The sequence below is a fragment of the Rattus norvegicus genome, chromosome 1 (assembly GCF_036323735.1).
Source record: "Rattus norvegicus strain BN/NHsdMcwi chromosome 1, GRCr8, whole genome shotgun sequence".
Classification (NCBI taxonomy): domain Eukaryota; kingdom Metazoa; phylum Chordata; class Mammalia; order Rodentia; family Muridae; genus Rattus; species Rattus norvegicus.
Window position 1 is genome coordinate 46,902,535 of NC_086019.1, and position 25,679 is coordinate 46,928,213.

At 41.7% G+C, this 25,679-nt stretch overlaps 1 long non-coding RNA gene across 1 annotated transcript in view; it reads left to right on the forward strand.

Annotated features, from left to right (window-relative positions):
- The window catches only part of LOC108349518 (uncharacterized), a 48,349-nt gene extending 22,894 nt beyond the window's left edge, over positions 1-25,455 (forward strand). The window contains exons 3-4 of the long non-coding RNA XR_001835601.3: positions 8,368-8,547; positions 25,029-25,455. This is a non-coding gene — a long non-coding RNA (uncharacterized LOC108349518). The remainder of the gene's footprint in view (positions 1-8,367; positions 8,548-25,028) is intronic.
- The last annotated feature ends 224 nt before the right edge of the window (positions 25,456-25,679 follow it).

Below are 25,679 nucleotides of genomic sequence, written 5' to 3' on the forward strand. Positions count from 1 at the left end.
CAATTGGCTGCGTTCTTCCCTGCTTATCCATTTCCCCCCCCTTCATTTTCAGTTTTTTTCCACTTTTTTCTCTCTCCCTTTAAACATACCCTGCCCTCCATATAGGACCAAGAATGCTCTTTACTGGACTCCTTTGCTTACTCTAGCTGATCCTAAGCTTTCTTACTTGTTTTCTTTCTTTAGAATCATTAGACCCTAGCCCACTCCGTGTATTTCCGTCTAACCAACAGTGATGAATCTGCATGTAAGCTCAGCAGTCGGTCATAATTGCTCCCTCACATCTTCTAGTTCACCATTGGAATTCTTCCTTCTGAAACTCTCAATTTAATTCCATTTGACTTTACACTGATTTTCTTCCCAACTCTTCCTTGCCTTCTTTTTATTTTTACATCTATAAACAAAATTTATTTCTAATTCAATATGCATTTGTCAAACACAGTACCTGGTATTTAAAGCTCTCTTATTCATGTTATGCTCTGGAACAATGCTCTGTAAACATTTCAAATGACTCAAGATGTAAAGAAAGGCAGAAGTGCGTGGTGGAGCTCAGTAAATGCCTCAGCCTTGGGTAAGAGATGAAAGCTTGAAACTGATCAGTTTCCCCCAGTTGATATGCTTAACATCACACAATAAAATATCTAAATCTGTGGCTAGGGTCTCCTTTTTCCTTGTCTTTTATTTCTTTTTCTTTGTTCTCCAGCCCTCTTTATGTGACCCCTATAGCATGAATTTCTTAATATTAATTTTTGGACTTTTTTCTTCTATAATCCTCAGACTCCCTTCCCTGGGCATTTCATTCATCTCTAAAGTTTCATGTGCTTAGAGCTTGCCAATGCGAAGTTCTCGGTATGAATTAGTGTATTTACACGGATGTGTGTCTCTCCAATATCTACCTTCCTCCAATACAATGTTCCTCCCTTCTTGTTCAGTTATTTTAGCTGAAGGGCTCCCTTTTATTCCCAAAAGTAGAAAGGACCACATGTCACTTTGTACCAAACAAATCAGGAAAAAAACCCAAGAAAATAAAAACTTAGGACAAAGGAAGACAAAGGGGATGACACCCCCCACCACTCCACTGAGCACACTGCCTTTTTTCCAAAATGCATTTTCCACTGCATACCTTATTCGTGATATTGCTACCAACACAGTCTCCATCTCTCTAGCTCAGCGGTTCTCAACATGGGTCACATATCAGTTATCTTGCCTCTCAGGCATTTACTTTACTATTCCTAACAGTAGAAAAATTAGTTATGAAGTAGCAATGGAATGATTTAATGGTTGGGAACTGTATTAAAGGGTCATGATATTAGGAAGGTTGAGAACCACTGCTAATGTGGTTATTTTTGATCTCCCTTCCCTTCCTTCTAGAATCTCCAGACTTGGAGGCCAAATGAGAAGGGAGACTATGCAATAAGAGAATGGGGCAGAGTTGTAATAATCAAGGCTTTGTGTATCTCAGTGACTGAAGTACTGACTGAGAGTTAATGAGTTCCTAGTTGTGGGAGTCTGTAAAGAATGAAATTTCAGAGTCTTTGTTCAAAAAAAATGTAAAGGGTTAAAACATAGGGAAGGCAGAAGATAAGAGTGAATGCTGATACATTTAACCAGGATGCTCTGCATAACTTCCCAAGTCTCCTGTCTGTGTTAGTGTGATATGGATATCTGTGCTTGGATGTGAGGTGTTCCCTCAAAAAGCTCTTGTGTTGATGTTCAGTTTCCAGCTGGTGGCACTGTTAAGAAATGGTTATACCATGAGGGGGCTTCCACCTATGCATTAACTGAAGGACTCAAAATTTGCATTGACTCTAGGGAGGTAACAGAACTCCTGGAAGATGGGGGCTGACTAAAGGAAATAGTTAGTGGCTATGGTTGGTTTGAATGACCCCATGGACTCATGCGTTTGCATGCTTGACCCATAGGGAGTGGCATTATTAGGAGCTATGGCGCCGTTGGAGTAGGTGTCATTGTGGGGGGCAGACTTTGAGGTCTTCTGTGCTTAAGCTATGGCTGGTGACAGTCTCCTCCTGCTGCCTGCATATTAAGATATAAAACTCCCAGCTCCTCCCCCAATACCATGTCTGCTTGAACTCTTCCCGCTATGCTTCCCTCCATAATGATAATGGACTGAACCTCTGAACTGTAAGCCAGCTCCAGTTATATGTTGCTCTTTATAAGAGTTGCATTCGTCATAGTGTCTTTTCACAGCAAGGGAAACCTTAACTAAGACAATGGAATACTTTTTAAGGGTGCATCACATGTCTCCTTCCTGTAATTTTCTTTCCACTATCTCTTCATCACAAGATGAGTAATGTCCCTTCATTACATGCTCCCTTCTAGGATGTTCAAACTTGCCTCAAGCCCACAGCAAGTGATCCAGCCAACCAAGGGCTGAAAGTCCTGAAACCATGAGCTGAGATAAAGCTTTCTACACTCCCCAGACCCCAAAAGGTTTATATCAGCTATTTGACATAATGAAAAAAGTTTGCAAACATACTACCTATTCAAAATACCACAAAGTAGTGGGTGTCGCCATCCGATATGTGTTGTCTTCCAATTGTAGAAACTGGAAGTCCTGAAGAAGGCAAGAACAGAGCGACTTGCTTCTGACGGCTCTCTCTCTTCTTGACTTTCGATGTTACCCATGGTCCTTTCTCCAGGATACCTACTATCCTTTCTTTAAGCTCAGTGGACCAGGAACACACCCTCATGATTCATGTAACCTTAGTTACCTCATTAGATCCTCATCTCCACATACAATTGCATTAGAATTAGAGCGTGCCATAGGGGATGGCCATGATTCATTAATGTTAATTAATTCTTCCGTACATGATATTAACTGTGCTAAGAAATCTCTATGTGAACACAGCATGTTACAGGCATCAATGTAGTTGGAAAGTGAGTGTTACCTTCCTCTTTTACTAACTATTCCTGAATTAGACTTTGTCGGCTTCTCTCTGTGCCCTTGCTTCAGGCTTTAATAGGACTTGCTATTTAAATGCGGCCTCTTTGTATATGAGGGCAACTTCTCCCCTTTTCCCCTGGCTTTCCATATCTCCTCTTCTCCATACTTCAACATGGAGACTTATCTATGTAGACATCTTTAATTGTGATCTGTGGTGTTGGGTCTCAAATATTTATTGTCCTCAGAATCCACGTAGACCTCATGGGGACTCCATGCATGCTTTTGCTGTCTTCTTAAGTCCCAGTGAGACCATGCTCTTCTTGAAGAAAGATACTTGGATTAGACCAGTGCTTTTCAAGTGCACTTGGCATGTACACCTCTGGGAATCCTGTTAATGGGGACTGTGGTGCCAGGGCTTTGCATCTGAGGAGGCAGGACCTGGGGTTATGCATTTTAACAAACTCCCAGCTAGTGCTTCTGCCACAGAGTCAAATAGAAGGATGCAAAATTTCTCTGTCAAAAGCAATCCCTTTCTTGCTTCACCTTCCTTCCCCACAAACAAGAGACATGAAACTATTTTGTAATGTATTATCCTCTCTTGATTAATCTTCTTTTAACCTGTATGCACTGATTCAGCCTAGATCCAAGACATAGGGGAGGTCAGAGAGCACTGTGTTCTTGGGAGCAAAAGACAGGGAAAGAATCATTTACACAGACATTTATGTGGCTCTGTGTTCTTCGTTACAGGACCTGAAGGTGACATGTATAATAAAGCAGTGATTCCAATCAATTAAAGTTCAATTTTCCTCCACAACATGAAGCTGTGCAGGACACTATTTCCATGAGGAGACTAAACATACCGCTTCTGTGGTTGGCTGGAATAAAAAAGGAAGTTGTCAAGTGGTTTTTGAACATACAGGGCTTCATGTGAAATTATCTCTTGGAATTTACTTTATTCTAGAGGAAAAATAAAAATGTCTTCGGGGCCTTTTGTTTTGCGACGGCATGCTCGTTTACTCTTGTTCTTCCCATTTTACACATAATATAACTTTCGTTGAATTAAATCCTAACGAATAAGAACACACTCGAAAGCACCTTCTTTGTATTTTATTCGGCGGCTGGGTTTAGTTTCCTACAAAATGCTTTCTAAATTCAGTTTCTTATCATGGGCTCCATCCAGAATAAAATACACAGAGCCCCTGGAGCACACCAGCTGTTTATGTACCCTGGCCAATATATCTCAGGGAGAGGTCTGCGTGCAACATGAGCGATCGTTTAAAAAAAATGAAAAATATAAACCCAACTAAAACAGCAAGTATTTAGATCTGCTCAGTGGGAAAGAGAAGCAGAAAAGGGGAAGAGAAAGCAGCTTATTAATCGGCTCCTTTTACTTTGAACTGTGGATTTCCAGGCTGTGTTTCAGTCTTCTATTTTTACCTATAACATTTCAGAGCTTATTCTTGCATGTTTTAAAGTCAAATGGAAGAACAAGGGTCTGAAAGATGGAGTGATTTTCCTTTAATTAAATTCCTTTATCACATTTTCCTTTCAGTGAGGGATTCCAGGAGTTGAAGAAAAATTCGTCTCTCAGTCACCACCTTTTTAAACAATGAAAGAGGGGTGCAGAGTGCAGCCCACGGGAACGTTGCACAGGAGGGGACCTCTTTCTAGAGTCTCTGTGCTCAGGGATTTCTCTTATGCGGTGTCCTCAGCCTGCCTTTACTACACTGATGCTGTAGCAGATGCGACAGTGTAGCTGCTCCAAGGTTTGCTGTCAGCCATTTTGACATTCATCCAATACAGTAAGAACCTCACTCCAAATCTGTGAGATGTTACATGACCAAGGGCAAAGGGTGTGGGACCCTACCTGCAGGTTCTCATCAAGAGGCTTAAAGACACCGGCAGCAGTGCCAAGCATAAGATGCCCAGCAAATCCCTGTCTCACCCTTTCAACGCAGACAGACCTTCACTTCCCAAATGGCGCTCTTTCTTAGGCCTCATGTTTTTAGTCATCCGTGGTGATAATACTGAAGGACACTGACATTGTACCCTGGTCTCAACCTTGCTGCCTGCTGGAAAACCGACTCTGCTCATTAATAACAGGAGTAGAGTCTGGTGACATCGTTTCCTGTTTTATTCCCAACCTTGAGAGTTGGCTCCATGTACATAATCCCTGGGTGAAGATGGAGGCCCTTATCCATCCATACCTCCTTCTACCACTCCACCGACTTCATGTGAAGCCTGGAGACTGATTGGCTCATTTATTTACTCCATCATTGTGTATTCAGAGTTGTCAATGCAGCAACAAATACTCAGGAGGAACAGTGAAGGGAGGGGAACTTCATCTTGGCTCAGTGTTTCAGGGGTTTCAGTTCATGGCCAATTGGTGCTGTTATTTTGGGCCTGAACAAGGCAGAGTATCAGGGTGGCAGGAACTGGTAAAAGAAAGGATTCCTCACCTCATGGATGCTAGGAGGCAGAATAAGAGAGAGAAGATTCTGGACCAAGAAAAGACTTTCAGAGGCCCAGCTTCATTGAGCCAATCCTCACATTAGGACTATTTTCTAAGTTTTCACCAACTACCACAGTGTTGGTTGAACTACCATGGTATTGCTACATCATGACTCCATTAATAGATTAACTTGTTGATGAAGTCAGAGCCCGGCATGGTCCAGTTGCTCCCCTGAAACCTCATTTGTTGGCAGACAAATTTTTAACAGGAGCCTTTAGGGTCATTTCAGATTCAATGTGAAACATCCAGTCATCCAAGGTTTGATGAGCTCTCTATTCAGTAGACAATGCTTGGGACTTTGACTTCTCCCGAAGGCTCACAGACAGTGGGAGAAGACTGCAGCACAGTGTGGCAGTAAACACACTAAGCAGAGAGTTGGGTAGTTTCCCTGTGTCCGAGTGCCAGTGGATAGTGGACCAGCCAACCCCTCTCCAACTGCACCTTTCATATTTCAGGGTAGGTAAATGGCCATTTCCTAGAGTCATTTAGAATACAATCTACTATGCATGCAAAGAGATAAGGGAAGCTTGTTTGTGTTTTAAGAGAAATTGATACTAGTCACACTCTGAAGGCCTTCAGCATGCTAGGACGATTATATCTATGGGCTATATATGGAGGACTCAGGGTATACGTTAAGGATCAAGGCAAAAGAAATTCTTTACCAACAGTGACATGTAGGGATCAGATCCCTGTGATCTTTTCTGCCAAGCCAAGAAATGTATACACCTCATTATTACTACTACAATAAAACTCAAGAATTCTCATCATGTAAAATCCCTGTCTACCAGGTATTATACAGAAATACAATGTCAAAGCATATATGCTATTCCCATTTGAAGGATGCATCAAAACCAACAACACAACACAACACAACACAAAATAAACAAAAAAAATCCTTCAAATTTTTTCTACTCATTCTTGGTTCCACATCAAAGAAGGATAGAATCATACAGGCCCAGACACTTTTGTGATTTTATTTGTGCCTGACTCAAGCCTGGATGGTTTTTCCAAGTCTGTCAAATTGGAATATATTTTTTAAAGGAATCCAAGAGCTTTATCTCCCCAGCTATCAGATGTCTAACTGTGAGTGTAAGCAGAGCCAGGTAACACTCTGACCCAACCTGCTGAACAGCAGAGATCTTTACTGAATCTCCCTGAGAAGCTAACTTTGCTCAGTGGTACCAAGAGGCCAAACCACTGATCATGGTCAATGAGACAAGAGAACTGGGAAATGCCAGAGTTGTGTCTCGACGCTTTGTCCATGTTTCTGCTGAATGAATTATAGCATATTGCTTTGTGGCCAAGGCCTCGCAGCACTGTGAGAAAGACCGTGCTCATCTGTAGGTTGTCTAATCCTAGCAGTACTGGCATTGTGACCACTGAAGTATGTAATACCATAGGGTCATCTCCACTGAGAGGAAGCCTCATTTACGGCTGGTTCACCCTTCACAATCTTTCAGCTGTTGGTAAGATCACCTGCATTAAAATTACCACATCTTACCCATTTGTGTGTATTTATGTGTGCACATGTTTATGTGTGTATAGGGACAGTCATGAATGTATGTGCTGAGGTTGGAAGAAAACCTTGGATGTCATCCAGCTTTCTTTGAAGACACAGTCTTTCAGTGATCTGAGTGTACTCAGTAGTTTGGGCTGATAGGGTTCCTTCTCTTTTTGCCTCCTCATCACTGGGACTTCACTGAGCACCATGCTCAGATGTTTTTACATGGGTCTGGGCCTCAAACTCAGGTCCTCACACTAGCATGGCGAACACCTTGCCAATCAAGCCTCTTCTTAGCCTCAGAGTCTCTTTTACAACAGAGATTCACAGATGTTGTTCCTAACCTTCTCTGGACCATAATTTTTCCTGTGAAGCCTAGAAGTCTATATTATAACAAATCTGCTGTTTTCTGGTTTGTATGGTTTATGAAAATTTGAAAACTAATTGCATGCCATTCCTATTAATTTTGAGATATGTTTGGTCCCAAACAATACAATTACATGCTCCACAACAACATTCTGGTTGGTGACAGAGCACGTAGATGATGGTGTCCACTAAGATCATGATGCCTACTAGATGTCATAGCAATCTTAGTTCATGTAAATACTCCCAACCATCCATCTCTTATGACAAATTTGCTAGTGTTTGCTATCTCAGGATGCATTCCCCTTATTAAAAAGTACATCGCTAATTTATGCTTCTATATTCTGTGCAGGATTTTATTGAGTCATTTTATTAAAGCATCATTCCAAAGGGTACTCTAATAAAAATGATTCCTTTTGTTCCATATCCTTTTTGTTTAAGAGAGGATGTCCTTATATATGGCTGACCTAGAATTCACTGTGAAGTTTGGGCTGATCTCAAACTCACGGAGATCTACCTGCCCTGCCTGCCAAGGGCTAGGATTAAAAATGTGCACAACAATGCCTACCTCTCACTTCCTTTAAAATAATTGATTGATTATTGAAAGTCACTCCTGTATATCTTCATGTGTTTTTTTCATTGGTAGCTTCATTGTGAAGACACATGATCATATAATTGTCCATTACAGATTTGATAATCATCCATCAGAAAGAGTAAATCTTTACCCGTTGCATAGGTTGTCTCAGGATTGTTTGCTTAAGATATATTTATATTTTTGCATACTATAGATATCCTTGGCAACTAGATGAACATTTGCCAATCCTTTCCACACTTTACAGAACATTTGCCCAACTCTAAGGACTTTCAAATTCTTTCTCTTCTTCAATCATTCCTGCTTTCTTCACCAGAGTGCAATTACCAAGATCAGATCTAAGGGAGAAAAGTGAGGGGAGGTTTGTCTTAGCCATGCACTAAGGAAGAGGAGGCACTGACAAGATTATATTATTTTCCCCTGGTGATGAAGGGGCGATGTTTATAGTCTGATTACATGAATATGAGTTTCAGGTTTTTTTTTTTTTTTAATTCTAGCACCAGCAGCGGGGTTCCTTCGGCAGAAAGCCTTGATTGAGATGCTAAAGGCAATGAGAACTAAGTGGAGCCGCTAATTAGACACTTTGACTGAGCAGAGTGGGGAAAGCGAGCCCCATGGAACAGCAGGCATGGCCTATGTGCCCGATATCTGACAACCCACATTTTCAGGCTGCAGAGGTAAGAGATGCACTGTAATTCTCTCTGGATGGTTTTGATTTGGGGGAGTCTTGTCAGGCCAATAAAATATTGATAAATCAGGTATAAAATGAATCACTAACACGTTATCCCATTCCTTAGTGAGTTAAAAGTATTGACAAAAAGTAGCTAGATGCTGAGCCTAATACATCCAGTGTATTCTTTGTTCATGCGGACCAAACGCCACATAAATAATAATGCCGGTATTTTAATGAACTTTTGTCTTCTGCTTTATGCTTTTCTTCGTCACAGAAAAGGAAGTCAAATATTAGCAGCCTAGGAACACGATAAAATGTTCCAGTGCCACATAATTCAATCACTTAGGAAGCAGCCATGTCACCAATCTGGGTCTCCTTGTTCTGTGTCACCCTGCCACAAATTCAGCCAACCTGGACTTGTATTGATGTGTTTAAGATCCTCTGGTTTGTCCCATTAGGGGCCAAGCCATATATTAGCAGGTAAAAGCACATGCACATTCTCCTCTGGAAGGCATCCACCCAGAAAATAAGCCTGTAACTAGAAAACTAGAAGACCCACCCCAACAGACACAGCATGGTAGAAAAGAAAGCAGGGGTGAGGATTGAATATCCGATAAGAGGTCCTGGGTTTCAGGTCTGCCTGCTGAGCCTGTGGCTGCTTTTTTTCTTTTCTGTTTTGTGGTCTGGTTACCTTGTCAAAATTTTGGGATGCTAGTTACCTTGGTAAAATTGTGCTGGCGATTCATTTCTTTTTATTCGTCATGCATGTTAAAAATAAGATCTCAAACTTAGTTCTTTCTTGCTTGATATACTGTATCTCTGATTTGTAGGATTTGGGTCTAAGGCCCATTTATATAATCATGCCAGGAAGCTCTCTAAATCATTTTTTTCTTCCTTAATATTGACAAATTTGTTCCAAATAATTGCTTTGATCACTTAGGGACACAACTCATCTTGGTTCAGGACCACTACAATCCGTACTTGACTTAGATTTCCTGTTTGTCCAGTCATATTTCCTGAAAGGAAAAGGAAGAAGAGGAGGAGGAAGATGAGGAGGAGGAAGATGAGGAGGGTGAGGAGGAGGAGGAGAAGGAGGGTGAGGAGGAGGAGGAGGGTGAGGAGGAAGAGGAGGAGGAACCTTAAAATAGCCAAATTGAGTTGTAAAGCTTTTCGTATCTTGGTTATGAAGACAACAATTTCACCTTGAAAACTAGTTTAGTTCTGTTTTCAGTCTAGTGCTACAGACTTCCAATGTGTGCCAAGAGCCCCTGCATGCACTGAGCCCGAGAGGACCAACGGGGAAGGTCAGGGGCCATTCTTTCTATAGACCTATGGTTCAAGAGACACAATTGAGGTTTTGTTTTACCTCTTCTGTCTCAGTTGTCCATTTTGGAATTTGCCTGGTGGCTAGCCATTTGCAACAGAAGGTGAGACTTCCAAGAGCCAGGTAACCTCAAGAATTTCTGGTAGTTTCCAGCCCTGTGACCTCTCCCTATACATAAGGCTTGATCTCCCAGCATCCCACACGACTTGCCCAGACTTAGGCATTCCCAAGTATCACACATGCACAGATGACATTGATACACTTGAATCTGGACATCAGAACATGCTGACCCAGGTAGTAAACTAGTAGTTGCTCTTAGGCCTTCCAAGGACCTGCTCCATGAAATCATGAAGTGGAACCAGGGAGACTAACAACACTTTTCTAGAGCTTTCTGGTCATTATATTGGTTCCTGTCAGGAGGCAGTCCCTTTCTGCTAAATGATGATCCAGGAATGAGGCAATTTTTTTTTTTTAGTTCTGTTCAAGACAAAGACTCTGAAAATGCCTTCCACGAAATGTTATAAAGACAACAGAATGGCCATACACCTAACCCACAGTTATCATTCCTAAATGCTTTCTTCAGTATGCTGTGTGGGACCCTAAAGTAGGACACTTTCCAGAATAAGAACTCATCATCCCAAATTTAATTCATTTTTTAAGATGGATTCCAATCTTCACAGCATGCTGCTATCTATTTAATGAAAACCAGGGCATGCATATTCCCTTCATTAAAATCTTTGAGTTAAAATGAGTTTGCATTGTTTTATTTATTATATTTAAAAGTTTCCTGCATTAATATTACATTGTACAGTTTCCAATTTTAGTCAAGGATTTATTAAATAATAAGCAAATAAAAGTAAATTATTCAATTTTCATACACATCAATTACTTTATGTGATTACGGCTTGTGATTTTTATCAACGGGCTGTGAGAATCACAACCTTTTAACAACCGATAATTCTGAAAATGCTAACGTTTAGACTGCGGGGCTTTTGAGCTTCTCAACAATATGTATTCGTAAAGTTCTGGCAGCATTCACATGCCACCCTCAGCACCTTAGTTGCAGGGCAAGACAAAGCATTCCACAGGAAAGCACAAACGGGATGCATTGATAAAGAGAGATAAGATCAGACTAAAACACCATCTTCACCTCAGATTGGTCAGAAGAACACAGCTTCAAAGAATGCTTCATGAACATGGTCTGGGATCAGGATTGTGGGGCGAAACAATTTATAGTGCTTTTATTCATTATTTTAAAAACATTACCCAGTATTTGATCACATTTATTTCCCTTCCTATTTAGTTCTAAGTCTTCCCCTACCTTCCCACCCATCCAAGTTCCTTCCTTCTCTCCCTCCCTCCTCTCTTCCGTTACAAGGGAGTGCAGTTTGCAGACTAATGACTGACTGACTTTCTCTCCCTGAAGCAGTAAAATGCCAATTGTTCTTCAGCCAGGGGTGAGACTTCATGGATTCCTTCCTTCCCTCCTCCCTTCTGGGCTTTTGATTATCTTGAGATTGTTTAGGTCTCGTGTGTGTCTCATTTGCTATGTGTTGATATTTTCACTTGTCCTGCTCATGTGTTCACCTGTCTTGTTCATATGTGCACCTGTCCTGTTCATATGTGCAACTGTTCTGTTCCTATGTGCACCTGTTCTGTTCATATGTGCACCTGTCTTGTTCCTATGTGCACCTGTCCTGTTCCTATGTGCACCTGTCTTGTTCATATGTGCACCTGTTCTGTTCATATGTGCACCTGTCCTGTTCCTATGTGCACCTGTTCTGTTCCTATGTGTACCTGTCCTATTCATATGTGCACCTGTCTTGTTCCTATGTGCACCTGTTCTGTTCCTATGTGCACCTGTCCTGTTCCTATGTGCACCTGTCCTGTTCATATGTGCACCTGTCTTGTTCCTATGTGCACCTGTTCTGTTCCTATGTGCACCTGTTCTGTTCCTATGTGCACCTGTCCTGTTCATATGTGCACCTGTTCTGTTCATATGTGCACCTGTCCTATTCATATGTGCACCTGTCTTGTTCCTATGTGCACCTGTCTTATTCATATGTGCACCTGTCTTGTTCCTATGTGCACCTGTCCTATTCATATGTGCATCTGTCCTATTCATATGTGCATCTGTCCTGTTCATATGTGCACCTGTCTTATTCATATGTGCACCTGTCTTGTTCATATGTGCACCTGTTCTGTTCATATGTGCACCTGTTCTGTTCATATGTGCACCTGTCCTGTTCCTATGTGCACCTGTTCTGTTCATATGTGCACCTGTCCTATTCATATGTGCACCTGTTCTGTTCATATGTGCACCTGTTCTGTTCATATGTGCACCTGTCTTGTTCCTATGTGCACCTGTCCTGTTCATATGTGCACCTGTTCTGTTCATATGTGCACCTGTCTTGTTCCTATGTGCACCTGTCCTGTTCCTATGTGCACCTGTCTTGTTCATATGTGCACCTGTTCTGTTCATATGTGCACCTGTCCTGTTCCTATGTGCACCTGTTCTGTTCCTATGTGTACCTGTCCTATTCATATGTGCACCTGTCTTGTTCCTATGTGCACCTGTTCTGTTCCTATGTGCACCTGTCCTGTTCCTATGTGCACCTGTCCTGTTCATATGTGCACCTGTCTTGTTCCTATGTGCACCTGTTCTGTTCCTATGTGCACCTGTTCTGTTCCTATGTGCACCTGTCCTGTTCATATGTGCACCTGTTCTGTTCATATGTGCACCTGTCCTATTCATATGTGCACCTGTCTTGTTCCTATGTGCACCTGTCTTATTCATATGTGCACCTGTCTTGTTCCTATGTGCACCTGTCCTATTCATATGTGCATCTGTCCTATTCATATGTGCATCTGTCCTGTTCATATGTGCACCTGTCTTATTCATATGTGCACCTGTCTTGTTCATATGTGCACCTGTTCTGTTCATATGTGCACCTGTCCTGTTCCTATGTGCACCTGTTCTGTTCATATGTGCACCTGTCCTATTCATATGTGCACCTGTTCTGTTCATATGTGCACCTGTTCTGTTCATATGTGCACCTGTCTTGTTCCTATGTGCACCTGTCCTGTTCATATGTGCACCTGTTCTGTTCATATGTGCACCTGTCCTATTCATATGTGCACCTGTTCTGTTCATATGTGCACCTGTTCTGTTCATATGTGCACCTGTCTTGTTCCTATGTGCACCTGTCCTATTCATATGTGCATCTGTCCTATTCATATGTGCACCTGTCCTATTCATATGTGCACCTGTCTTGTTCCTATGTGCACCTGTCTTATTCATATGTGCACCTTTCTTGTTCCTATGTGCACCTGTCCTATTCATATGTGCATCTGTCCTATTCATATGTGCACCTGTCCTGTTCATATGTGCACCTGTCTTGTTCATATGTGCACCTGTCTTGTTCATATGTGCACCTGTCTTGTTCATATGTGCACCTGTTCTGTTCATATGTGCACCTGTCCTGTTCATATGTGCACCTGTCTTGTTCATATGTGCACCTGTTCTGTTCATATGTGCACCTCACCTGCACTGCTTCCATGTCATCCTCTTCCTCTGGTGCTTACAATCTTTCTTCTTCTTCTGCAGATTGTCACAAGACCTACACAACCTCGAGCCTTGATAGAAAGGCTATAATATAGACATTCCATTTAACGTGAAACACTCCAGTCTCCCAGTCTCAGCACTATGACCAGCGGTGTGTCTCTGTGTTAACTGACATCTATTGGAAGAATAAGCTGTTCTGAGGGTTGATCTATGGCACAGCAATAAATTGTTAGGGATAGCTTTGATAATGGGACCATTTAGCAGACTAGTAACAGGTTTTCACCTAGGGGCCATGACTTTGCTAGCCCTGGTTCCTGGTTTCATTGGCAGTGTTAGGTATGGGTTCTATCTCCTGTAACAGGTCTAGATCCAAATTGAAGAAGTGTCTGGTTACTTCGAATTTCATGTCCCTCTTGCACTAGTAGGCATAGCTTGCCAGGCAGGCCCCCATTTAGCTTGCAGGGTTCACAGTGGGTAAGATTGATTATGAATGGTCTCCTGTGGGAACATGCATAGCACCTTCCATCACTAAACCTAGTCAGTAGAGGTGAAGGGTCAAGGTGAGTACCAGTTTGTCTTCCCCGTGTTCTATGATTCAAGTATGTGTTGTCTTCAGCAGCAGGGTCGTACATTCAAGTTGGGAAGAGTAACCAATGACTTGTTCTTTTTTGTTTGTTTGTTCATTTTTCTTTTATTTGATTTTTAATTTACATTTCTTTTTTTCTTTTTTATTGGATATTTTTATTTATATTTCAAATGTTATTTGCTTTCCCAGCTTCCTGTCCATAAGCCCCCTATCCCCTCCCCCTCCCCTTCTTCTATAAGGGTGTCCCCCCTACCTTTCCTGCTTCCCCATCCTGACATTCCCCTACACTGGGGGGTCCAGCCTTGGCAGAACCAAGGCTTCTCCTCCCATTGGTGCCCAACAAGGCCATCCTCTGCTACATATGCAGCTGGAGCCATGGGTCTGTCCATGAGTACTCTTAGGGTGGTGGTTTAGTTCCTGGGAGCTCTAGTTGGTTGCGATTGTTCTTATAGGGTTGTAAGCCCCTTTAGCTCCTTCAGTCCTTTCTCTAACTCCCCCAATTGGGACCCCATTCTCAGTCCAATGGTTTGCTGCTAGCATTCACCTCTATATTTGTCATGCTCTGGCTGAGTCTCTCAGGAGACAGCTCTATCGGGCTCCTGTCAGCATGCACTTCTTGGCTTCATCAATACTGTCTAGGTTTGGTGGCTGTATGTATATGGGCTAGATCCCCAGGTTGGGCAGGCTCCGAATAGCATTTCCTTCAGTCTCTGTTCTAAACTTTGTCTCCATATCGCCTCCTATGAAAAATTTTGTTCCCCCTTTTAAGAAGGACTGAAACATCCACACTTTGGTCATCCTTCTTGAGCTTCATGTGGTTTGTGGATTGTATCTTGGGTAATTCGAGATTTTGAGTTAATATCCACTTATCAGTGAGTGCATGCCGTGTGGTTTTTTTGTTTGTTTGTTTTTTGTTTTGTTTTTTAATTGGGTCACCTCACACAGGATGATATTTTCTAGTTCCATCCATTTGCCTATGAATTTCATAAAGTCATTGTTTTTGATAGCTGAATAGTACTCTATTGTGTAGCCGTACCACATTTTCTGTATCCATTCCTCTGTTGAAGGGCATCTGGGTTGTTTCCAGCTTTTGGCTATTATAAATAAGGCTGCTATGAACATAGTGGAACACGTGTCTTTTTTATATGTTAGAGCATCATTTGGGTATATGCCCAGGAGCGGTATACCTGGTTCCTCAGGTGGTACAATGTCCAATTTGCTGAGGAACCTCCAGACTGATTTCCAGAGTGGTTATACCAGTTTGCAATCCTACCAACAATGGAGGAGTGTTCCTCTTTCTCTACATCCTCGCCAGATCTTAGCCATTCTGACTGGTGTGAGGTAGATCTCAGGTTTGTTTTAATTTGCATTTCCATAACTAAATGTGTCGAACATTTCTTTAGATATTTCTCAGCCATTTGATATTCCTTAGCGGAGAATTCTTTGTTTAGCTCTGTACCCCGTTTTTAATAGGGTTATTTGGCTCTCTGGAGTCTAACTTCTTGAGTTCCTTGTATGTATTGGATATTATCCCAACCAATAACTTGTAATGATCAGGTAGTCTTTTTGGACAACTCAAAAGGAGGTAACTGATTCTTGGTATTGGATGATTTATTTGGTAGTGTGTGGTGTTTAGCTGGGTAAACCATTTATGAGGTAATTTAAACTGAATACAACAACATTTAAATAAATTAAACTAATTTGCATATACTTCATAACTATGTTTTATCATGGAAGGCTACTTTGAAGATGGGCAAAAATATGAAATTAGCCAGACTGAGAAGCACTGTAGACTTGATGGGTCTGAGGAGTTCATTTTATTACTGTCTTCATATTGTCCCTCTCCTCGTTCTCTTTTTTCACTCTGGATCTCATGGATCCAGGGTTGGTCTCAAACTCATTCTACAGCCAAAGATGATTCCTTTAATGTCTGATCCTCAGCCTCCACATCACGAGCTTACCATGGCATAGTTTTACTCAGTACTTGGTGTCAAGCCCAGGCCTTTGTGTATACTAAGGCAAGAACAACTGAGCTCCATCAATGCCCTGAGCTCAGATTTCTTTATGCATCCTTCCCTCCCTAGTGTCTTCTTTCTGTCCTTACTTGCCTGGTCTGCATGTCCTTTCCTGTTTCTCTCTCCCTCACTCGTTCCCTTCTTTCTTTGCCTTCGTATTCTTGCAGTGATTCTCCCAAGGGGACAGTGTGTCAGGTGTGTAATGACACATACTTACCCCCACTCCCACCCCCACTCCCACCCCCACTCCTGTGATCTGGAATGAAAACCAAACTTGGGAGAAAGGGACCCCCGTTGGAGGAATTAGAGAAAGGACTGAAAGAGCTTGAAGGGGCTTGCAACCCCATATGAACAATAATGCCAACCAACCAGAGCTTCCAGGGACTAAGCCACTACCCAAAGACTATACATGGACTGACCCTGGGCTCCAACTGCATAGGTAGCAGTGAATAGCCTTGTTGCAGCACCAGTGGAAAGGGAAGCCCTTGGTCCTGCCATGGCTGGACCCCCAATGAATGTGATTGTTGGGAGGAGGGTGGTAATGGGGGAAAGAGGGGGCAGGGAACATTCATATAGAAGGGGAGGGGGAGGGGCTAGGGGGTTGATGAACAAGAAACCGGGAAAGTGAATAACATTTGAAATGTAAATAAGAAATATCCAATTTAATAAAAATGGAAGAAAAAATGTAAATACAAAAAATGTAGAAAGCAACCCTATGGAAAAAAAGAAAAGAAAAGAAAACCAATTTTGGAATCAGAACAATGGTGCTTAGTCCCAGCTCTGCCCCTCACAGGCTGTGTAACCTTAGAAAGCTCTCCAGCCACTCTGCGCTTCAGTGTTCTCCGATGGTCTGTCTACCGTGTGGAAATGCTGGAAGAGGCACACACTGGGCTATATTAGATTCTTGCATAAGTTGCATGTGAGAACGATCCACATCCAGCCATGACTTCTTTCTGGTTTGCATATTAGGACGGTTGTTCTCACTGCTTCATGTGCCTTCTGTGAAATGCAAACACTCAATCATTGTCTCTTATTCATCACACATTATTAGATAGAAGAAATGATCCTTGAATGAAAGCACATAAAATGATAATACCTAGCCTCAGGTTATGCAAATCAAACTTTAAGTTTGGGAGGAGACCACATTGCAAGATCTGGTCCCAGTCCCATTTGCAGGAGGCACTCAGAGACTTGGGGTCACGCTTGCTCACAACTCCGTTCTGAACATCCGTGCATATCAGTTTTCCTTATTTCTCCAGAAGTCCTCATGGGCCTGAAGGGCTAACATTCTTCCTATCTCTGTGTTTGGATCTTCTGGCAAATGCACTGATGCCATATGGTGTCTGGAGAGATTAATTTTTACTTTGTTTTTAGACCTGTTTACTGTTGTACATTCCTTTTAAGAGAAATCTGTCACTAGGACTGACTTTCTAAAATTCTTTGAAAATGTGCTTGGGTTCATTTACATTTTGGTCAAGAAAAGAAAATACATACTTTCTATTTCCTTTTGCTAATGTATTGAATTATTGTTTGTTTTCGGGCCTTGCATGATTTACAGAACAGATTTCTAAAGACAAAGAATAAAGAAGTAGCTGAGAAAACCTTATGCCGCTCCTGACCCGGGTTACCGTGACAGAATGAGCACAGGTGGCTAAGGCTTTACACATCTCAGCTCTCAGCATTCATAAAACTCCAATACCACAGGGCTGCACTGCATACACTGTGCAGTCAAGGGGTTAAGCAAGCTTTCTATTTTATGGACCTTTAAATCTTAAGTGATGTTCTGTGTTGTACATTACAAGGACAGCCAGGAGAGGTATATGTAACTTTTTTTTCTTCACATCACCTAAGTAAGAGTTTGAAAGCTTGGTAAAGCCCCAGGAGCAAGAAAAGCATAAAAACACTTGCCAGACACAAGGTAGAGGCGATGCATGAAGATTCTCCCCTACTTCAGAAAGTACGCGTGCACACATGCAAACACACATGCACGTGTAATCTCACACAGAAACACACACCCGCACATACTCAAATGAAATACATTTAGGAAGGCCTCCTTTTACAAAAGAACAAATTGATCTTTGCAATATTGTAAGTATTTTTTCAAGTGTTGTTTCCTTATAAACTGTGAACATTATCTAATATGGAAAGATATAAGTCAAGTTTCTAGAAATAGAGAATAATCATTGTTTCTGGGTTCTTAGAATTTTTTCTGGTCGGACCTTTCGGTTTAATCCTTTTGGTTTTTCTTTACAATTGAAAAATTTATATTTCAAACCTCACTAAATTTCTCATGGTCTGGGTATCTATAAGCCTTTTGGATATTACTTTTATCATCTCTGTTACAATTCATATGGCTATATACTACATCCCTTGAAGTAGTTATCCACATAGAACGCTTTCATCTTGAGCATTACAAATTGCTCACCTTAGGAATAAAAAGATTCTAAGAGGCTTCAGGTATGACTGAGTGGACATTACACAAATTCATAGATGTTTCTATATAGCATCACTTTTTCTCTTTTATTTTGTAAAAGCCCCAACTCTCGGTGTGTGTATGTGTGCCTATGTGTGTGAGAATGTATGTGTACCTTGGTGGGCATGTGTATGTGAGTATATGTGTACTGTGTGTGCAAGTCGAAGCACCTCTATCCTTGCACTGGGGCCAGAAGAAGGCGCTGGGTATCTTTCTCTCTCACTCTCCGCCTGCTCCTTTGGGTTCGGATCTTTTCTTGAAACTGAGGCTCATCTTTCCTTGGCTAGGCTGAAAGCCAGAGAGACCCAGAAACTTCCAGGCTGGTTCCTTGGAACTAGGGTAAAGCACAGCACAGCATTTTACATAGATGCTGGGATCCTCATGACTGCATGGCAAGAGCTCTTAACATCCGAGCCATCTTCCCAGCCCACTGTCCATCTTCTTACATAATATATTCAGCCATTAAAATTTATCTTTTCTAAACAGAGTGTTTTTGAATGTGTATATGTGCACCCTATTAATATTACTCTATTAATTTTATTCAACAAGTTTCCATTTTGTTTGTATTGGGAATAGAAACTCACATGGTAAGGGAATAAACTATAGTAATTTGAAGTAAAGTGTACAAAGCATTTATATATAAATATATGTAAGTGACAGAGAACGGAAGCAGTAGACAACAGAATGAGATCTTTAAGCATGGAAAACGCGTGCCAGTAAAACGGTTATGACGCTTCCTTTTACTTTCTCAGTGGTTACATTTATAGTCTCTTCTTTTATCACATTTTAAATGCCTAACATTTCTTAAATATAGTTTCTATGTATTTTTTTCTGTCAGATAACCCCATCCACAAATGTCACTGAAGTTTCAATCTGTTAATTCTCTCTACTCTTGCTTATGTATCTTTTGCCTTACATGTGTGCATTATAATTTGTCTGAGTCATGGTTCTATTGCCACGACCAAGGCACCTATTATAAAAGAAAGCATTTAACCGAGGACTTCTTATATTTTCAGAGGTGGGTACATTATTGTCATGGTGGAAAGCAGACAGATATGGTGCTAGAGCAGTAGTTAAGAGATACATTGTGATCCACAGATAGTAGGCAAAGAATGAGAGAGTGGGCTCAGCATGGGCTTTTGAAACCTCAAAGCTCATCCCCAGGAAGGCGCATCCTTGAACAAGGAGACACCTATTAATCCTTCAAGCATCCATCAACTGGGGACTAAGCACACAAACATATGAGCCTATGGGGACAATTTGTATTCAAAGCACCAAATAATTTTTAAAAAACTATAACCTGAGATGACTCAGTGACTCAGTGGGTAAAAGTACTTGGTGTGCTTGTCTCACAACCTGCAATCAGTCTCTGTAGCCCATGATGGAAGAAGGTTGGCTCTGGGATGCTGTTCTCCAACCTCCACATACAGTCCTTAACATGCAGCAGGAAACACACACACACACACACACACACACACGCGCGCACACACACACACACACGAGGGGGGGAGAGAATTAATAAAAACAACCATAATCACAATTATAAAATAACTTGTTTTTCTTCTGCATTTATTCATGGGAATCATTTAAGGCTTCCCTTAAGTATGTGTCTGTCATAGGCTTTGCATTTGGTTTTGCAAAGCACCTGGCCATCATCAGTCCTGGGTAACCTTTAGCTGCTGGACTTTGTTTTGTGTTGCTTTCTCATTGTCCTATGTAGATTGGCTGATGCATTCTGGAAGTCACCGGACCAACTTAGAGATGTGTAGAGTTGGGGAACAAAAATGGTGGGTCACATGAGAACCTAGTTGTGTCCTATCCACATGGTTTACAGAAATATCAAGAGTTCCTTTTTTTCCAAGATCATTACTGCAAAGCAATCCAAAATGCCCTACCTGTTCTCTTTGATTCTTCTTTCTCACCATTAGTGATGTCAGACTTTACTTCAATATAAGAAGAGTGCCATCTAGCAAAACATTTAGGGCTACTTGCCTCACGTGCATGACTCCTCTTCTGAAGTCACACAATATCCTCCTCCTTCAGGGCCAATATGGCATATTGGCCAAATCATTAATTGTGCCATCCTTCAGCTACAGTGGATTGCATATCTCCATCAGAGAGAGAGAGAGAGAGAGAGAGAGAGAGAGAGAGAGAGAGAGAGAGAGAGAGAGCGCGCACAAGAAAGGGGGAGAAAGGGGAGATAAAGATTAAAGTCCCAAAGACAGAGACCAGTCTTTGTAGTTACATATTCTTCGTTACTTTATTCACAGTCAGAGACCTCAGATACACCGAGAAAGGGATGGTAATGGGCCCATGGTCCATCTCTGCAAACCTTCCTCATCATCTAAGGAGCATCCTCATTAACACTTACATTACTCATACATTACCACGTTATGATGTTTGTCTTGTTGACTTCTCCATCTTTCTGTAGGATGACTGTTTCGTATTCCATTCTAATGCCTGTTTTCTTTTTTATATTTTTTCTTGGATATTTTATGAATTTACATTTCAAATGTTATCCCCTTTCTCCCCTCTCCCATACCCCCTCCCCCTCCCCCTGCTTCTATGATGATGTTCCCACTCCCACACACCCACCCCAACCTCAATGCCCTGGCATTACCCTACACTGGGGAAATGAACCTTCACAGGACAAGGGCTTTTCCTCCTATCGATGCTGGACAATGCCATCCTCTGCCACATATGTGGCTGGAGTCATGGGTCCCTTCATGTGTACTCACTGGTTGGTGGTTTAGTCCCTGGGAGCTCTGGTGGGTCTGGTTGGTTGATATTGTTGTTCTTCCTACGGTGTTGCAAACCTCTTCAGCTTCTTCAGTCTTTTTTCCAAGTCCTCCATTGGGGTCCCCTGTTAGCTGCAACCATCCTCATCTGTATCGGTAGGGCTTTGGCAAAGCCTTTCAGGAGACACCCACATCTGGTTCCTGTCAGCAGGGACTGAAGAAAAGGTCACCCAGAGACTGATCCACCCAAGTGCATCCACTAAACCCAGTCACTGTTGCTGATGCCAAAAAGTGTTTGCTGACAGGAATGAAATATCCACATTTTGGTCTTCCTTCTTCTTGGGCTTCATATGATCTGTGACTTTTTTTCTTAGGTGTTCCAAGCTTTTGGGCTAATATCCACTTATCAATGAGTGCATACCATGTGTGCTCTTTTGTGACTAGGTTACCTCACTCAAGATGACATTTTCTAGTTCTATCCATTTGCCTAAGAATTTCATGTAGCTATTGTTTTTAATAGCTGACTAGTACTCCATTGTGTAAATATACCATATTTTCTGTATCCATTCCTCTGGGCATCTGGGATCTTTCCAGCTTCTGGCTATTATAAATAAGGCTGCTATGAACACAGTGGAGCACGTGTCCTTTTAACTCTCCCGGTGACTCCATCTTCAACTTTACCTCTTCCAGAGAAACAAAGTCTTTGGACAGTCAATATCTTCATCACAGAAATCATATAACATAACCAAAATCCAGCCCAATTGTCTTTTATGACAAATCACAATGTTGTTTATCAGCCTTGACTTTGTTCCTTGGAAACAGGCAAATGAAACAACACTTGTCTTTGAATACAAATCATTAAAAGAATAGAAGGACCTTTATAAACCCAGACGGCAGCCCCGAGTGGGAGGAGCTTGCATATCTTGCTCTGCCTGGAGCCTTAAGTAATTACATTACCTGTTTTCCTCCCCGCAACTGCAGGCTGGATGGAGCAACCTATCCTGTCCCACGTCTATTTATACAGGCAGCCTAGGCACCTGGTGCTCTTACCAATATCTTACGGGTGCAGCGCAGCACTGAGATCTCCCCCACCCCCACCCTTTGCACTGAGCTGCTTTTCCACCCAACTTTAACAAACCCAATTGTGTTCAAGTAGGCTGCTGCCTACTAATGACAGTTATCAGGAAGCTGATTATGATAATCAGAGAAAGAAAGATGCAGCCATAGAGATGCAGACTGTAATGTCTGACCAGAAACCTTGCATTGACGAGGGTCGGTGTTCCTACACCTAGGACAGCATGTGTGAACCAATCTGGAATGGATGATATGATCAGTTTACACAATGGTTAAAATTAGAAACACTTTGGGGAACATATATTTTCATTAAAACTCAGCAATTTCATGAAACAAACATGCTAATTAATGCCCCAGTCTCCCCAGAAACTTAACCTAATTCTGATTTCTTCGCCTGTTTTATCTGCCCAGGCTGGTATGTGGGATAGACTGAGTTGTGCGGCATAATTCAAAGTTACACCAATGCTAGGAAGTGAGTGTTCCCGCAGTAGCATGATTGCTCAGGAAGCCATCATAGCTGTAATTTAATCCTCAGATCACTAAAGAAAACCATAAAGGCGAGCTTTCGCCTCTTCTCATCTCAGACTTAAGGGATTTCCAGATGCATCGCTGCGGACTTCAGGCTAGATAACAGAACAGGGTCAGTGCAGGGGGAATCTCGGAAGCTAGAAACACACTTCCCACACATAGTATTTGGCAGGCGTAGAAGGAATTCAGTGGATACAAAACCTCCAGTTTAATGCTTACTGCTACCCACAACAACCTGACAGCAAAGATTTGAACCACAAAGCTGCATATTAAAATGTGCACAAGTGTGAGCCAGTCCCGGGAAAACGTCAGATCAAAAACCTACGGAGGTCAATATTAGTGATCATATGTTTAGATATGTCCTACATGACGTTGCTTCTAATTGAAGAACTTCACGCCAGTGACACTGACGACACACAAGAGTCTCATTAAGGAAACTCTGCACAGAAGTGTTTGCGGCAGTGCTGGATTCGTTCCAACCTTCTCTCTTCCCCACCTTTTTTTTTTTTTTGGCATTTACTCACTTTGGAGATTTTCATGGATCTGCTGAGCCTGGTTTCTGTTATTTTCAGTTCCAGAGTGAGAACAGTAGGATGTACGTGTTGGTATGTCAGCCTTGGCAGAGGACGGAGGGTGGCAAGCATGGTGTTTACATATATTGTTGACATTGCTAATGTGTCACAAAGGCTAACAAAATTTGAGGAGCGCAGTGTCTTCCCGTGAAATTTATTCTCTCTCGTGTAAGGAAAATACCATTTCTCCCACTGAGTATCTTTTAGAAGTGCCACCTGCTCGCCCCATCTCTTGGCCAGCAGTAACCTTGTGTATCTGACCACAAACTTTAAATTCAATAAAATAAATTCAGTTATGATTCTACCTTGGGTTGAATGTCTACCTGAAAAAAATTTATATTACGACCTGTTTTGAAATTTCTGGAGTTTTGAACCTCAAGATCTGCTCAAATGCCAGCTCTTAGACTTAGAAATTATTTTACGTAAACATCTGACACCAAGTAACCTCACTAGGTGTTAGGGCAATAGCCTCCATAGTACTCATGGATATTAAAGGAGACAATTTAGGACAATTCCTCAGTACAGTGGTTGGGAAATGATTAGGGCTCAATGACTTTTGGCTATGGTAATTATATCAGCGCATTCCTCTACTAAACAACTCTGAAATGGCTCTGTTCATGTTGATTGCTGATCTTAGCGTGGGCACCCAGGTACCCCTAGTTTCCTGTCTGTTGTTTGGGAAGAGCATTACTGTTCACCATCAGAGTTGGTCTGGTGACTCCCCTGCACACCTGTTCATCTCTCTAAGAGTCTTGGTGAGGCGCCTGCACCAAGGTAAAGTCAGTCTGCTCAACCTCTTTGTCTCCGAATTTATAAAATCAACAGAACTGGCAAATGGTGTGTTTTGTGGGCTGCAATGTGAACAGAATGGAAAGTGTAAAAATGCATTTAAAAGGAAGAAATGGAGAAGGTGCCATTCACAATGGTCCCTACAGCCTTCAAAGTGCACAAATATAACTCCGTGTTATTAATGGTTGGGAAAGCAAGAAATGATTCCTCAACCAGGTCATATTGTCGTTAGTGGCAAGTGAGTTCTAGGATAGACAGCTGCTGGGACGGGTGTGTCAGTGGTCCCTGCGTCTTGCTCTGTGAGGAGACTCCATGGGTCCTGGACCACGTTTGCTTGAAAGCTGCCCTTGCTGCTCAAATAGTTGGGAAAGATGCTTTGACTTTTGACTCCTAGAATTGTTTGAAGAATAAATCCAAAGGAGTCCCTTTCAATGTTCCAAGAGATAAATCTGATATCATTTAAGTATGTAAAAATTGAAAAGAAAAGTCCCACTTAAACACATTTTCAAGTCACGTTGAAAGAGATTCATAGTTTGACAAGGGCGTGTGAATCTAGGTTCTGGAGCTCAGAAGTATGCACAAAGCAGTTTGTAGCCCACACTGTGAAAACTAGAGCTTTGCTTCCCCCCATTTGAAAACTGTCTTTTGTCTTTCCCCATCACCATAATTAACTAGTTCTTATTCATTAAACAATGAAACAGACAATTAAATAGTAATAATAGTCCTTTAATTATGAAGGTATTGTTATCTCCATAGAACATGGAGAGGGGGATTGCTTTAGCTGTGTTTCAAACCTTTGCCTCTCCGATTTTTAAATACAGAAAGAAGAAAATGTTCACCATTTTAGAGTGGCTGATAAGAAACGGGGACAGAAGCTACACCCTCCAGATGACCATTTCTGATGAGCAGGAGTCTCACTTATTAACGGAGTAAGGATTGATCAGGAGACATGAATTCTTAACAAGCATCCTTAGACTTTTTCGAGAGGCAACTCTAACCAAGCTGAGAATCGTCGGCGAGTATTTTTAGGCACAAGGATGCATGATTAAGATCAAAGCCCTGCACTTGATGACTTTCAGAGTTTGTTAAGCACCGTAACACGGGGCTGAAATTCAATTTGAACCACTCGTCAGCTTGTCTTTCACTCTCCCCTTTGGGTAGAGTGTGATTTTAATACCAGAGTTGGCTCTGGCATTATTATATTTTGATACAACAGAATAAATTATCACATCTCCAGCTCGACAAAAACAAGTTGCATTTCCAAAATGTTTTGTCCTCACTACTAACAGTTCTCTGCAGCAGAGACTCGAGATTTTTGAGAAAAAGCTGTGAATATAAACAACTTGGGTTGGGATCACAGAAAAATCCCTTCTCTCTCACCAAGTCATTTAGAAAGGAACACGCGGCCTTTATTTCATAATCAAACACACATTTAGTGTTCACTAATGGTGACATGTGCACCATCAAGGGAG